The sequence below is a fragment of the Triticum dicoccoides genome, chromosome 1B (assembly GCF_002162155.2).
Source record: "Triticum dicoccoides isolate Atlit2015 ecotype Zavitan chromosome 1B, WEW_v2.0, whole genome shotgun sequence".
In the NCBI taxonomy this organism is placed as follows: Eukaryota; Viridiplantae; Streptophyta; class Magnoliopsida; order Poales; family Poaceae; genus Triticum; species Triticum dicoccoides.
This window is the reverse complement of record NC_041381.1, coordinates 76,882,510-76,899,515: the sequence shown is the minus strand read 5'-3', so window position 1 is coordinate 76,899,515 and position 17,006 is coordinate 76,882,510. Positions and strand designations below refer to the sequence as shown.

The 17,006-nt window shown below is 44.4% G+C and overlaps 1 pseudogene; it reads right to left on the bottom strand.

Moving 5' to 3' along the window:
- Positions 1–12,772, bottom strand: part of LOC119320449 — a 14,627-nt pseudogene extending 1,855 nt beyond the window's left edge.
- Between the last annotated feature and the right edge of the window lie 4,234 nt (positions 12,773–17,006).

The window sequence follows — 17,006 nt, the reverse complement described above, 5'->3', positions numbered from 1 at the left end:
GGGGGGGGGATGATAATCCAAATTCGCGTCTTGAGTGTCGTCGTAGCGTGAAGAGTCTTCAAAACCTGTCGAGTCGCCAAAGGGGATAAAGAAGAGATGGCACATCAGAGAAAGACACCGCATCAATAGAAGATACAATAGAAGTATCAAGAGAAGATGGGGTTGTCGAAAGAAGATGGCACATCAAAAGAATGAAGCATTGCTTAAAGAATCATGGCCCATGAAAACCGACGGCGAAAGAAGCTCGGCGGCAAGAGAATGGACTTAGATCAACAACGCAAAGAGAGGCCACAGAAATCCTATACAGAGGACAATGACCAGAAAAAGGCTGACGGACATAGGTATGGTGGACTCACATGACATGAGAAAACACAAAATTCAACGGATTTGGTGGACGCAGCGGAAAACAAAGAAAACTAGAAACGGCGGGGATGGAAGCACCACGTAGCAGCAGGAAGCAACATCACGTAGCAGCAGGAAAGCAACATCACGTAGCAGCAGGAAAGCAACAAGCAGCAGCACATAGCAGGAGGAAGTAGGTAGCTAGCCGGAAGCGACTAGCACCAAGTAGCTAGCGGCACCACGTAGCAGCAGGTCCCTAAGCAGGAACCCTTGAGAAAGTCAACGGGGCAGCAAATAGTGAGCGTCAGGCGGAGATCCAGCAGCGTGTTGCGAGCACCGGCGACCGGTAGAAGGATCCCGTGGGTGGCGTCGATGGGATGCACTGCTGGGGACGGATCTGAAGATTTGAGTCGACGGTTGCTGTCGGGCTTGAGGCCAGGGAGAACAGGGAGAGCACGCACAAACGACGGCTTGAACAGGCCCAGCCTGGGAGATCTTCCATCGGGCATCAGCCGACCAGGCCCGACCCAACCGTGGATGTGCAGGCGATCGGAGGCGGACTGGAACAAGCACGCCAAGAACGAGACAAAGAATCAATCTGTTCGATCGAAGGGAGGTGGAGATCGGAAAAAAAATCGATCGTGAGGACGAGTTGCGACGTCCGGAGACCTAAACCTAGGCTCTAATACCATGTTAGGGAAGCAACTTATCTTTATTGAAGGCTCAAGGGGCATATATATATTACACATGACTTGAGGTGTAAGGAAACTAAACATAGACTAATAAACTCCTAGACCAATACTAATACTCCTTAACATATATATCCTTGTAAAATCTTACAACTTGTGTATGCCCTGGACACTGAAAATCACGTTTTGGCTTGGTTGAGTTTGTAAGATAAGACAATGAGTTCAGGAGCCTCATTATTTAGTGAACCTTTGATATTGGTAACGTTGGGGCCAGGATCATCCACCTCCGCTTTGCCAGCCCCTAAGATCAGTAAGATTGGCTGTGTAGATTTTGCAATCCCTTTCTATTAACAAAAGGAGTCACCTGAATGAGTCACCATCTTCAAAGTTCAGCTATATGACATCACATTCTCGTCCTATACTCCGGCCGACGGCCGTAGTTGTTATGGTTCCATAGGATCCAACAGATCCATTTAGGTTCCCTCCTCTTACCATGGCCAAATCCCCTAGCCAGGCAGCACAGCATGAGGGTGATGGTCAGTGGTCTATGACTCATCCTGTCCGTGTATGGTACAGGAACCTCCAAATCCAATGCAGCAACAACAGAAACTTACAACCGCTAAGAAGCCCCGAACTGAAAGCCAATTCTCCAAAGTCCCGAAATCATATTCAAAAGAACCACAAACGTTTGTGAATGTGGTAGTCCAACAGGAGGATTGGGGGCCTGTGGATCAAGGTACCAACAACTCCTGTTTCTCCTCCACCTACGTGACCAGCCTGAAGTGCCCAGATCGACGGCTGCTCGACAAGATCACAGATGCTGGAGCCCTCACATGCCTCGCAACACCAAAAGTCTAGGTTAATCACAATGCCTTCCTGTTGCTGCCAGGATAGGGGTAGTTTAATATGTATACTGTTCGCATGCATCCAGCTGCTTGTAGTCCTCGTGTGAGCTTGGCAGGCTGTTCTCTCTCTTCTTGTGTTTCTGGTGCATGGCTTTCTTTGGCCTCAGTTTACAGTGGCTGAACTATGTCATGCTTTAACTCGTTTTATAATCTACTATGCAAACATAGCCATAGGCAAATGTTCCACAAAATAAGGAGCAGCTGGCTCGGAAAATGCGCTTATCGCAATTCACCACAATGCCGAAAGCAGCCTTGGCCTAGGTTTTTGTATATGCTTGATTTGATCCAGCCAACTAATCTTGTTCATCCCAAACCCCTGGCACAAAGGTACGGCACTTTCCCATGTCACTGGCGTGCAAACCCAGGTGCCTCGGCCATCGTTGCCAAGCTTCAGCAGGGATTTGAAAGAGATAAATAGAAGAAAAGAAAGGAAGAAGTTGACAACGGGCCAAGAATGACAATGTGCAAAACTGTCTTTGCACAGCCACTTAATTGGTTTACCTGATTGCATTGGTAAAAACTAAAAATATTTGTGTCCGACAATAGCAAGCATACACAGGTTGACCGGTTTTTAAGGGAATGAAGCTCATATTTAATATTTGTAAGGGCGTAAAGTGTTCTCCCTTGATGCTGTAATAAAATAAAGGTGTCTCGAACATTAAAAATATTGCTAAAAATTGACAAAAGAAAACCTCATTCTTGACTTCCCTTTATGATTGTGACTGATGCTAACCTTGCCATGTTATTTCACCATATGCTATTTGATATCTTATATGTCTAAAAAAGGTACCACATGTGCAAAAGATAACTGAATGAATCTAAGCCCTCGAGCCACAACTCAATAATGTAGCATATAACTGTTTTTCCTAAGACTACGAAAAATGAGAAGAAGAATTGTCTACCACTCGAGACAGGACAGCAACAATGTTGTCAGTAAGGTTAGAAGTGCTAAAGACATTACTATAAGTCACTGACTGTTGTGGCATCTTAAGAGTCCAGTTTACTATTAAGCTTAGTCTAAAAAGTATCCAGGGTGTGTGTCGCCTAGTAGAAGAGTGTTTGTGGGAAGAGTCCAGTTCTGTTAGATGGACCCAACCTAGTCTAGAAGTATCCCCGATGTATTTGTCCTAGTAGAAGAGTCTGTTTGTTTGTGAGTAGAGTCCAGTTGTCTCTTGGATGAACCCAGCCTAGTCTAGAAGTATACAGGATGTGCTGAATTAATGTTCAGTGGACAGTAATAACCAACCAAAATCTCTATCTCTACTACTTAAGAAGAACCTAAGGTTCCATCTTTCACTAAATTTTCTCACCACCACCCCTTCGTACAACCTTCCACCCTCCATCGACTTTTCCTGTTTTTTCATCCCCTTCTGGTTTTCACCAGACCAATATTTGATAACCCAATAAACTAAATCAAATTTCTACTGCTTAAAAAGAACCTAAGGTTCCACCTTTCACTCAATTTTCTCCCCACTACCCCTTCGCCCAACCTTCCACCCTCCACCGATTTTTCCTGGTTTTTCATCCCCTTCTGGTTTTCATCAAACCAATATTTGATAACCCGATAAACCAAATCAATATATGGTACAACAATAAATTCATGGTCGGTAAATAAATTGTTTCTTATGGTAAAACCCGATAAACCAAATCAATATTTGGTAACCAAATAAATAGCAACAAATTCACAACCAAAAAGCAAATAAATATCAATCAATCCCTTATATTTTGGTAACCCAATAATGCAGATTAATCATGGGCACATACCTATTTTATCAGTTTAAGAAATAGCTGGAAAATCCATACTTCATAACCAAAACATAATCTTATATTTGTCTATTTGCTTTTTTTTCGAGAAAACGCAAAGTGATTTTTGCGTTTCATTGCATTGAAAAGGTGAGAGAGAGTACATGCCTCCCAGGAGGTTATATTTACAGAGTCCTAGCGCCTCCGATCAATGGACATCCCAGGAGGCGGGCAAGACTACCCGCAACCCCTGTGCCCCAGCTTTTGCCCAACATTTGGCCTCGTCTTTAATCCTATCAACTAGCGCATCTATCGAGGGTCTTGCATTGTCGAAGACGCATTTATTTCTCTGTTTCCAGATCATCCAGGGGACGAGCAGTGTGATCGATTGCTGAGCTTTGTGTAGTGTAGGAGGGGTTTGTGCCTTCGCACACAGCCACCAGTCCATCAAGGTGATTTCGTTGGCTGGCGGTTGGGCAGGTATATGCGCCCAGTCCAGGATGATGTGCCAGGTCTGCTAAGCAAATGGACACGCCAGTAGCAGGTGTTGGATGGTCTCCGGGTCTTGGTCGCAAAGGAGGCACCTAGGGTGGTGCTGCAAGGTGATTTTCCAGCTATTTCCGTATGGTCCTCTAATTGTGTTAAAAAAATATTTGGCCCCATGCCAACGCACGGGCACATACCTAGTGGTCTATATAAGGATGTATCCCACTTGTAAGGAGGCAAGCAATGAAATATCTAGTTTCTACCTATGCTCTCTTCTACCTCTCTAATTCTCCAATCTTTCCCGACTACCCTTCTACTGTACCACGGTGCCTATACGGCGACCCTTGCTTCCAGCGAGTATCCCACCCTACAACCTCCATAGCCAACATCGGCTACAACATCTGGTATCATAGCCAACCACCATGGCTGACGGTACACCCGACAAGAAGACCAATCCCAATGAAGATGTCATGGCAGTATTCCCGCACTGAGCGATAAATTCACCAAGGAGTTTGCATTGCTCAATTTGCAAGTCAAGGCACTCGAAGAGAGGCCAGGTGTGCCGGGAGGAGGCGATGGCATCTTGCAGCGCCCTCCATCCTTACCCTTCTTGAACGGCAGCGGAGCAGCAGATTTGGCCACCAACCTGGTGACAACCATGACACAAACACCCAGTCTTAACACAGCAGCAACTGCCATGCCCCCAGACACCATCACACAAGATGCATGGCCTACAGACGATGTCTTCCAATTCCCAGACAGGATTTTCGTTTACACCACAAAAAATGCCACCTATGCCCCCCAAATTTGGTGTCCCGCATGTGCCACCATCGATGACTCATGCTGCAGACTTCGCGGGAGTGCCCCGATACAACAAAGTGGATTTTCCAACATTCGGTGGCAAGGATGACCTGCTAGTCTGATTGAACCGGTGCGAGCAATTTTTCTGGTTGCAACGCACTGAAGAAGGCTACAAGGCATGGCTGGTGGCCTATCACATGACAGGAGCAGAGCATGAATGGTATATCCAACTCGAGCGTGATGAAGGAACCCTGTCTTGACTTGCTTCAAGGAGCTTTGTCACCTACGGTTTGGTCCTCCAATTTGGACCAATCGACCAGGAGACTTGTGCGCTTCAAACAGACAAGGCCTGTTGCAGAATACATAGAGAGGTTCCAAGCACTACTTTGTCGTGTTAACACCCCCCCCCCCCCCCCTCAATGCCGCAGCAGGTTCAGATTTTTCACATCCGGATTGACTGATCTGCTACGAGTCAATGTGGAGCTTCAGAACCCTTCTGACCTGCAAGTGGTCATGAGCCTAGCACATGCATATGAACAACGAGCAATCATAGCCATGGCCTACATGAGAAGTCATCTATGCATCGAACAGCAGCAAGGTACTTCCTGGAATGCTAAAGTCGCTGTTGGGGAAGAACACACGGTCCGTCAATTAACAAGCACAGAGATGGCAGAAAGAAGGGAAAAGGGATTGTGTTTCAACTGCGATGAAGAATTCTCAAGAGGTCATCGTTGCCAATGACTTTTTTACCTTTATAAGTATGATGGCGATTACAAGGAAGATCTGACATGAACTACAGCTCAAGGAAGAGTTGTATCTGCAAAGGGGAGTAATGTTGTGGCATCTTAAGAGTCTAGTTGTCTATTAAGCTTAGCCTAGGAAGTATCCAGGGTGTGTGTGTGTGTGTGTGTGTGTGTGTGTGTGTGTGTACTAGTAGAAGAGTGTTTGTAGGAAGAGTCCAGTTGTCTGTTAGGGTGTGTTTGGTTTCTATCATGAACTGGAATGGCACGGGTCGGTTCTGTTCCTAGGACCCATTCTAGTGTTTGCTTGACCTGAGGAACCAGAACCACTCGCTCCTGGAACGGCATATTCGATCAATATGCCGAACCTGGACGTTCCTCCAAATTGGCCGGACGACGCGGAACGCCTCGCTCTCGCCCCTCACCCGACCCTCGCTCTCGCCCCTCACCCGACTCTCACTCACCCCTAATCAGCGCCGATCTCTCTCGCTCGATGCCCATGGCGGCAGCCGTATCCCTTCCTGCTCCTCCGCGTCACCCCATCCTCGCCGGCGTCTCTTGCCTCTCAACCTAGGATCCCGCGAAAGGAAGGAGGCGAGCGCTCTTCTCCATGGCGGGATCCTCGGATCCATCAGCGGAAGGAGGATAGAGAAACAGCAGTAGGGGCGCCAGACCAGCAGATGCTGAGAGGAACGGGGCGGCGGATAGCGGCAGACTAGCAGCGGCGGCGGGCTAGCAACGGCATGCAGGTACGATGCAATATTCGCGGCGCATCAAACAACAACAATTAGGCAGTGTGCAGCCACAGGCAGTCTTGCTGTGCCTACACACCGACATGGATTAATTTTCTAATCATGTGAGGTTGGTAGAACTATGAGTTGTTGTGCCTACCTGAGCTTTAAATTTTTCTTTGTTGTGTACCTCTGTACTGCAGCGTCTATATATACCGTTCTCTGAATCAATGTAATCAAGTGTTTACTATACATTCAGTTAGTTTCCTATCAAAATTTAATTCAGTACAAATCAATGTAATCAAGTGATATGAACAATTCCATTCCATCCCTCAAACCAAACATCAAAATGTAACCATTCCATTCCTCGCAATTGCTCCTACCAGACACAAGGACGGAACCGACCCGTTCCAGTGAAATGTAACCATGTCATTCCATTCCACTTCGTTCCCGAACCAAACACACCCTTGATGGACCCAGCCTAGTATGGAAGTATCCAGGGTGTATTTGTCCTAGTAAAAGAGTCATGTTTGTCGGTATAGTCCAGTTGTCTCTTGGATGGATCAAGCCTAGTCTAGAAGTATCCAGGGTGTGTTAAATTACTGTTCTTACTGTCCGGTGAACAGTAACCAGCCTAAATGGTCTATATAAGGATGTATCCCACTTGCAAGGATTGGTTCTGTTCCAGAGTTGATTAGAACCCGATTGTGTTTCTTATTTCCTGTTTGGGGTCCTCCATGCAAAAACCAGGGACCTAGTTGTAGTTTCTGTTTATGTGTGGGTCCTGTTGTAATCTGCTTTTTATCACCGTTTAAAAATTAATGCAGGTTCTGGGTCCTTTGGGGCCCATCTCTAGTTCAAAAATAATATATCTAGTTCCTATCTATGCTTTTCTTCTACCCCTATAATTCTCCAATCTTTCCCGACTACACTTCTACTGTACCACGGCGCCTATATGGCGACGACCCTCACGTCCAGCGAGTATCCCACCCTACAACCTCTGTGGCCACCGTCGGCTACAACACTGGCATAATAACCTTGTGGCATATGACATGTAAAATTCATAATAAAAAATGAGAAACTAAGAACATGTAAGATATTGTTCATTTTGGGGCACACTATTTATCCTATGTGCAATAGACAACTGGCTGAATTCAAGCCCTTAGCCCCTTGAGTTCATAATAGACTAATGTAAATCATCGGGGAACTTTTCGGTAGCGCACACTTAATACCATAGTTAAAAAAGGCGCGCCTAAACGAGCGCTTAAGCGCGCCTAGGCTCTAGGCGTTGGCAAAACGCATTGCGCATAACTACGCTTAATCTGTGCATAACTGTGCATAAGCATGCGCTTTGGTCAGTAAAGCGCAAGGCGGTGGCAAAACGCACAATTAACGCCTAGCACTTTTTTGAACTATGCTTAATACTGAACATTGCAAAGAATGGACACTTCATATACTATCACCAAGCTTATTAAATGGCAAAAGCAGACTTGTTTTGGCCCATAGTTACCAGATATACTAATATTAGATAAATGGTTAAATTATACATGAGAATCCTAAATAGAAAAAACAACCATGGATGTGTCATGTTATCCACCCAGCGCTTAGTCTAAACAGAAGTACTGGATTTAAAATAGTACACGAATGTTGGACCAATTATCTTGATTTGGATTGCTTGAGAAACAACATGCAAAGGAAACAATGTAGAAATGTAAAAGCAAATCAAATATATCAACTAGCAAATACGAACTTGCAAGGGTGCATACATGAAGCTCCAACTTTTCCATGAAGGGAACTGCCTTCAAGAAGCAGACCAAATAGAGAACATTGTCAACATCTTCCTCAAATATATGCATCAAAAACTGGACTTTCTTAAGCTGGGAGAGCTTGTGTTGGTGACCTAAATCCCATTGCATCTGAGAGGCAAAAGAAAAACGTAACTAACAATATGAAGAATAAAATAAAATGAGAATAAATGGTATCCGACGAGCAAACCTCTAGTCGTTGAAACAAGATTTGCAGAGTCAGGTTTTGAATGCTTGGAATATCATTGAGAAGCGCAATGAGAGCATGCTGAAAAACTGCCTTGTAGAACAAAATGTTTGCGTTTTCCATCTTCAAACATCTAGTGAAGTCGATAGGAACAAACTGTCCTTTATATTCAAAGGTGGAGAGCCTTGTAGCGTGGAACTGTACCTTGGTTATAATGCAATTCACAACTCGCAAGTACATAGATGGGACATCGGGCTTTCAACCCTAAGTTCATCATTCAGATGGCATCTTACAATGCTCAACCACTCGAGACTGTAGCAATTGGACAACATATTCTCAAGATCATTGCTAGTGACATGCAGCAAGTTCAGATCTAGCTTTCTCAGGTTCGGAAAACCTCTGAACTGCATAGGTAATTTCAACAATACAAAACTTAGTTGAATGCACTGAAGACGTGCTAGGCTCTCACTGTCAAACAGTCCAAACGGAAACGCATAACGATCATCACGACCCCCAGATTTGGTAGGTGCTAGATCTAAAGCTAGATTCCTCATCCGTGACGACACAGCAAAACTAACCCAGCAATTGAGATGATCAACCAGCTTGCTGTCAAATGCATATTTGACTTCAAAATTTTCAACTTCTTTGCCTTGATACTTTTGCAAAACCAAACTAACGTCATCAATGAAATTCTGCTGTTCATTTTTTTGTTCGTCAAGCCTAATCCCGCCACGTACGGCAACACTATTGAAACTTAATTTGGGACAGATAGTCCACGAATATCTCCACTGACTTGATAAAGCACTAGTCTTCAAAACCTCTTTTACAGGCAATTTCGATAAAATTGTGCGAAGCACATCCTGCATCAAGTGAAAAATACCTCGCCGTCAGAAATTCCAGTTATACTCAACATCAAGACAAAAGTTGAGTTTGCAATACCTCAGGAAGGTCTTCAAATTTAACATTTTTCCTTCCTTTCTGGTTGGATGGTTTGACATTGTAATGGTCCAAAGTTGTTTCTGTGCTCATTAGATAGTTCGTCATTTTATTTTTGACCTGAAATAACAAGACAACGTTCATACTACGATGGACCAAGAAAGCCAAGTGAAAACTGAGAGCACTATGCAAATAAAATTCAATTAACAAAGTATGTTCATGCCCTATTCAATTGAAGTAATTAAACTATCCCTGTTCAAATAGTAGTAGAGCAAAAATCCAATAAATTTGAAGATGGAACATCTTGGATACGGTATTGAAAAGTGGAACCAAGATTTCCAAATGGACAGGTAGGGTATTTCTATATGTGATAGATAACCCAAATGCAAAAGATTGCCATCTACAACAATTCTCTCATATAGAACCTGAGAATAAAATACAACAATCAATCTTGGTTAGGGTGATTAACCGAGTTGATACAAAAATTCTGCTAATACATTCGAATAATTAAATACTCTGTACTTGGGAGTAAATTAAAGAATTCCATAAAATTCTGCTTATTTTATCAACAGGAAGCATGGAGGCAATCCTCATGCACTTGGTATTGTTTTTAATGCTGAGCTTGCAGTTGCTGGACAGAAATCTGCCGTAGAGAAATAGCCCCAAAAAAGGGAAAGGCACCTTATGACAAAATAGACAAAAAAGGTCGTTGAATTGACAAACGATGGGAGAGCCTTGGACCAATCCTAGAAACAGATGTGTGGAAGAAAGGGCATGAAATTAGTATTGATGTAAATTTAGCGCAAACTTCAAGAAGGCATGATTAGGCACTTGCTTCCAGTCTAGGAGGCGGTCTAGGTGCACTACGATAGATCGATCACCGCGGCAAGGAACCAACATCTGAAGTCGCCGGCATCGTTATTGTATGTGGGGGAGTGGGAGGAGGCAGCCAGGCAGGTAGCGCTGTGTTGGATGGAGGCATCAGAAGGATGCAACTTCCTTTCCTGAGGCGGCTGATAAGTAGCTAGGGTTTAGATAAATGGTTGCATATGTGCATGGTATTAATGGGGTACTCTAAAATGAGACATATTTCTTATCTTCCCTCCTTCTTCTCCTACCTCCAGCATTCCCTCTCACCCCTGCTGCCAAGACCGTGAGGCATGAGCCGAAAGATCTCATCCTCCGGCTGACCACCACAACAAGTTGCCTCTTCTTCCTCAATCTCCATTCCTCGGCCTTCTATCCTTACCCTTTACCTTTACCATTCACCCTCCTCCCTAATCCTCCCTGCAGTCAAAACGAGAACTATGCCTTCTTCAACCTTGATTTTACAAGATACCAACTATGTTATGCACACATGGCTAATCGGTTAGGATATACAGGATGTGTGTACAAAGGCGCCTTGCCTCGCACACTAAGCGCTTCAAAGTTGTGAAAGGCGCGGATGGCGCCTCGCCTCACCTTGACACTTCAAGAAAATGATACTTAGTACAATAAAAGATTGGACGCAGTATCAATTGTTTAACACTAGTTTAAAAAATTGCATGTTAAAAATGTGAACTTTTTTACAAGACCTCATGCCAGTCCGGCCCATGTTTTAGTCTCCACCCTCAGGTATAGTCACGTTAACTGCTAAACTGCTACACTGAGTCTTGTAGAAGCATCAACTGTTTGACCCCAACCAAAAATTTATTAAAACCCCTCTACAGGAGCAAAGTTGTCACATTTTGGGGCAAAATTGTAATACCCTCGGCTTCAGAAATTCGAGTTACTCTAAACATACACATTTCATAAGTTCAAAATACCTGGAGAGGGTCTTCTGTTATAACATTTGACCTTCCCTTCTGGTGGATTTGTTTGCTATAGCAATGATCCAATGTTGTTCTTTCACTCATTACATGGTTTCCCATTTTGAAGCTGACATTGACAAGGTAAAGTTATGGGTCTGTCTAGGGTACATCTTGATGTGCCCTAGTTATTGCACATCTAAACGACTCAATCAAACTTGAAAGGAAAAGAAAAAGACAAAAGAAAATGCTTGCATGAATCTTTGCACAATACTTAGAGCACATCTAGATGTGCTTTAGCAAAACTGCAAAGTTATTTCAGTATGTGATACAATATTATGCATGGAAAGTCAGCAAATTGAGGAGGAGAATGGAACTAAAATGTAACTGAGTCGAACCATCTTTTTTTTCTCTGTGCTTGGGATGGTCTGAGAACTTCGTAAAACCTATGATTCTAGTCCAACAAGAAATGAAATATGACTGAAGTGTGCATCTTAACACACGGTATAACCAAATTGACACACAAAAGACTAAGGGAGCTGCCATCCCTAGCAGATCTGACTTACCGAATCAGCAGCAAGTAGAATAGAAGAAACACAAAGGGGACAGGGAACCAAAAACTATGGTTGGGGCACGACGCGATACTGGATGCTGCTCTCCCCCTCACTCTCCGATCGATCTAACCGGAGAAGTGGGCGGTCGTCGTCAACGGCGGCCGCTGCACCCTTATTTGAACCGATAGGCGACGATACGGAACGAAAGATAGGGGGCGGCGGTGCTTTGAAGGGACTGGGATGTCGCGATGAACGGCTGTGGAGATCTCGGGCAGCAGGATTAACGGTGAGGAAAAGGGACCAAGCCGCTTATGGATTCCGGCTGGATAAAGACCTCTTTTTTCCAAGTCGGATACCACGAATCGAACACAATAAGCCTCACGCAAGCTCGCGATGTCCATATCGGATTAGCTACTAGACAAAGAGATTCACTTCATCGGGAAGAAAGAGAGAAAGAGATTGGCCAGCGGCCCAGCCCCGATTCCTCTCCCTCTCCCTTCCCTCATCTGCCGCCGCCGTCACCACCGGCGCCCTCCCCGCAGCCGCCGCCACCACCGGCACCCAGGTGTGGCGCGGCTCTTCCCCATGGCCCTGACGGCAAGGCGGCAACAAGAGTTAGAAGGCGGACGCGAACGGCCCCGTGAGCTCTCGTCCCGATGAAGTCACAGAAGGACGAGATCCACCCGGACGAGGTCGATGCGCCCCCTGCCACACTTCCTTCTCTATCGCGTCACCATATTCGGAGGAGTCGCGGCTGCAGCTCGCGCACCTGCTCCTCCTGGAGTTGTCGCCATGATACGGCTCAAATAGCTTTGAGACGATTTTATGTAGTGACCCAGATCTTTCACTCGCGCAAACAGGTAGAAGAAATTATTATTTTTTTGAAACGAAGAAATAATTTTTGGAAGAAGTAGAAGTGTACGTGCTAGTTGTAGTACTAGGATGGATGGAGGGATTAAGCTAATGCGGCCACGGCGAGGGAGTAATTAGCGATAATAAGCACTAGCAGAAGTAGATGGAGAAGAACGGGAAGCTTAGCTAGATCGATCTTTGTAGATCAAGAATCAAACTAAACTTGTGCCTTGGTGATCAAAACTGCCGAAACACATGCAATTATCAAACCCTAGATACGGACGCAGACATATACGCATCCATCAGATGTAGTTTCTGAGTTTTCTTCTTCAACTAAAACCTCCCTTTTACATGGCCATATGGCCTTTATTTATCGGAAATGTTAACGCCCGCACGTGTGGGCGTTTGCACATCGTCCACACGTCTCCATCACCACTCATTTTGTCACGTATGAATAGATGACATCAGCAGAATTTTTTTTGGTTTTCGGCTTAAAAATGTTGTATCTCCTAAATAAAAAAGCGAACTAAAAATTCGTTTTCACCATTAAATCCGTCTCGACGAGATCTTCAAAACTAGACCCCATGTTGATATGTTTCGACGAAAAAAAAATTTGCCAGAAGTTGCCACGATGTTTACACTGCATTTGCCATAGGGCTTAAACTAAAGTTGCCATGTGGCAATTTTAGTTTGTAGATCATGACAATTTTAGTATTTTGATGATGGCAACTCCAGCACTTTGACCATGAAAATTATTTTTTGTATGAACCATGGCAATTTTACGTGCATGTATCATGGCAATTTTAGTTTATGGTTCATGGCAAGTCTAGTTTCTTAATTACCCGTTTTATAAATGTCAAAATTTACTTTTAAATGTAGAAGAAAATAGCTGAAACATATCATGGCAACTTCAGTGTAAATATCATGGCAATTAATATGCAATAGACATGGCAACTTTTAATCCAAATTTTTTTTCATCAAAACATATCAACATGGGATCTAGTTTCGAAGATCTTATCGCGAGGGATTTAATGGTGAAAACGGATTTTCAATCGGATTTTTCGTTTAAGAGATAAAACATTTTAAAAACTGAAAATCCAAAAAGATTCCTGCATGCATGCATGCGATGACGTGACAATTTGTTTACATTAGAGACGTGTGGTGCGTCTCCCTTTCTGCCACACGTGTGGCAGTTAGCGCGACCCTTATTTATAGTCGCACGCAGGCAAGCTGGGCTAAGCCTAAAACTTACGAGAACACAAATCGGACTTGACGAACTAAATAAACTAGGACTCGGCTAGACCAAAACTACTAGACTTTCCATGCAACTATGAGACTTTCACGTGCATGGTTTTCTACTACCACTGCGACGATGATTAATTCCAACGAGGGGAAGTCCGAAAGTTTGGCCTGATATCTTGCTTTGGTGGTGTCGATGTTGATTGATATTTAACCGAACACTTTATCTTGTGTCGATCTGCACACGGCACAGGCCCAAGTATACATGTACCTCTTCTCCACATGCCAGCTACTACTCCACGTTGTGCTGGTATGACATATTTTCTACAACCGGACTCCCACACCTCCTTCTCTGTTATGACTTTTTTCGACGGTGCGATAATATTGAGTACATAAGTAGGCGTGATTATATCATCCCCCCTCCTTCACGCGAAACTGTCCTCAGTTTCGGGGCACTCTTCAAAATTTCCTTGTGAACGCCAAACACGGGATCAATCTTGATAGCATTGTTACCCATGGGCTGCAGCACACGTTTGATATCTCGGAACACGTATGTGTTGGATCTCTCCTCATGTATAGCATTGCGATCATATTGCCACGGACGACCCAGTAGCAATTGACACATATCCATTGGCTCAACATCACAAATCACCTCGTCATAATATGTGACAATATTAAACTTTACGCGTACCTTATGAGTCACCTTCAGACGTCCGAAGTTGTACAACCACTCAATGCAACGTGGTTGCGGATGTGGCCATGTCTTCAATCCTAAAGCATCCACCACACACTTGCTTATAATGATGGTGTAGCTCCCTCCATCAATAATCAATTTGCAACACTTGTTTTTGATCTGGCATTGTGACTGAAAAATTTTCCACCGCTGTCCTGCGCTTGTTATTTGATCCTCTTTGGCTCGCTGCACCATGATGCATGGCAGATCATAATCCAAAGGATAGCACTTGATAGGATTAGACTCAATTTCCCCTTCCTTGGGCTCTTCAGACTCTGAGTCAGTTTTGTCTTCAGAAACATATCCGTCATTAACAAGGAGCACTCTCTTCTTGTTCGGACAATCAATGCGTTTGTGTCCCCTACCTCCACATGTGTAAAACACAATCTCACTAGTACGCATAGCAGATTGCGCACTTGAATCAGCCCTTGAAGCCACTTTGCTCGCGGCCATAGATTCTTTGCTCATCTCCTTGTGATCGGTAGCAGCTGACTTATAGGATGAAACTGGCTTGACATTATCATCGTCATGCGAATAGGAACGTTGCCCCGTGTTAAAATTGGTGCGGCATTTGAAAAATTGCTTTGCTTTGACCCACTATTCGGCACGCTCCGTTTGATGAAGAAGCTCTTGCATATCATTATACTGCATCAAATCAACATGGTCGCGTATATCCTCATTCAGTCCCTCAAAGAAACGTGTCATTGTTGCATCGTCAGACTCATGCACATTAGTTCTGATCATCAGAACTTGCATCTGTTGGTAATACTCATCCACCGCCATGGCTCCTTGAACAAGACGTCGAAGATTTGTGTGTTGCTTCTTTTGGAAATAAGCTGGCACAAAGCGAGCAGCATTGTACGCTTCATCTCACGCCACGATTCTGGTCGTGCGTCATTGCGGTTGAGTTGATCCCACCAAATTAATGCATAACCTGAAAATTCAAGAGAAGCAAAACGAATCTTTCGCTCCTCGGAGTAACGGTGGTTATCAAAAATCTGCTCCACACGCATCTCCCACTCAAGATACTCCTCAGGACCGGCCTTGCCTGTGAACGAAGGTATAGTAATTTTTATTCTACCAATACCTCCATCCTCATCCTCATCACGGCACAGCCTTGGTCCATCATCATGGGGGCGAGCATCCTATTGTGGTCGGCGAGGCAAGTCGTCGCGAGCATCAGAACCATCCTCGGACTCAGCATCATTGTCGTCGTTGGCAACGTCCGCGTCACGGACGTGTAGAGGTGCTCGTTTCTGCAGGGCATGTTGTGCCCTCGTTGGAGCAGCCGCGCCGGTTGCCCTTGCCTCTAGGCGACGGAGGGCTGCCTGCATGGCCTGGACCCCATCGGTCACCGTCTCATCGAGGGCCTTCATGCGGTTGTCGAAGTGCTGGTATGTAGCCTTGAACATAGCACGGGCACCTGTGTCTAGATCGGGACCATATTGCGGCGGCCCATCATCCTCCTGCACCTCATTCGCGTCACGCTTGCTTGCAGTTGACATCGCGCGCAATGATAAACCTGGCGTTCTCTGATACCAGATGATACAGCTCAAATAGCTTTGAGACGATTTTATGTAGTGGCCCTGATCTTTCACTCGCGCAAACAGGTATAAGAAATAATTTTTGGCAGAAGTAGAAGTGTACGTGCAAAAGAACCAGTAGCTAGACTAGATGGATGGATGATTGTAGAGATCGAAAAGTAGTAGAAGATGCGTGCGTGCTAGTTGTAGTACTAGGATAGATGGAGGGATTAAGCTAATGGCGATTATCGGCGGTGACGGCGACGGAGTAATTAGCGATAATAAGCACTACTCCCTCTCTCTCAGTTTATAGAACGTGCGCGTATTCTTAGGTCATCAATTTGACCAACCTAATACAAGTCATATAGTACAAAAAATATATCAATATAAAATTCAGATGTTCTATTTTCAAACCGTATAATTTTTGTGTTATATAGTTTATATTAGGGTGAGAAAATTGGCAACCTAGGTATACGCGCAAGACTTGTAAAATGAAATTGAGGGAGTAGCATAAGTAGATGGAGAAGAACGAGAAGCTAGCTAGATCGATCCTTGTGGATCAAGAATCAAACTAAACTTGTGCCTTGGCAATCGAAGCTGCCAAAACACATGCAATTATCAAACCCTAGATAGGGACGCAGTAGTATAGATACGCGTCCATCAGGTGTAGTTTTTGAGTTTTCTTCCTGAACTAAAACCTCCCTTTTACATGGCCATATGGCCTTTATTTATAGTCGCACGCAGGCAACCTGGGCTAAGCCCAAAACTTACGAGAACACAAATCGGACAGACGAACTAAATAAACTAGCACTCGGCTTGACCAAAACTATTAGACTTTCCATGCAACTACGAGACCTCCACGTGCATGGTTTTATATTACCATTGCGATGATGATTAATTCCAACGAGGGGGAGTCTGAAAGTTTGGCCTGATATCTTGCTTTGGTGGTGTCA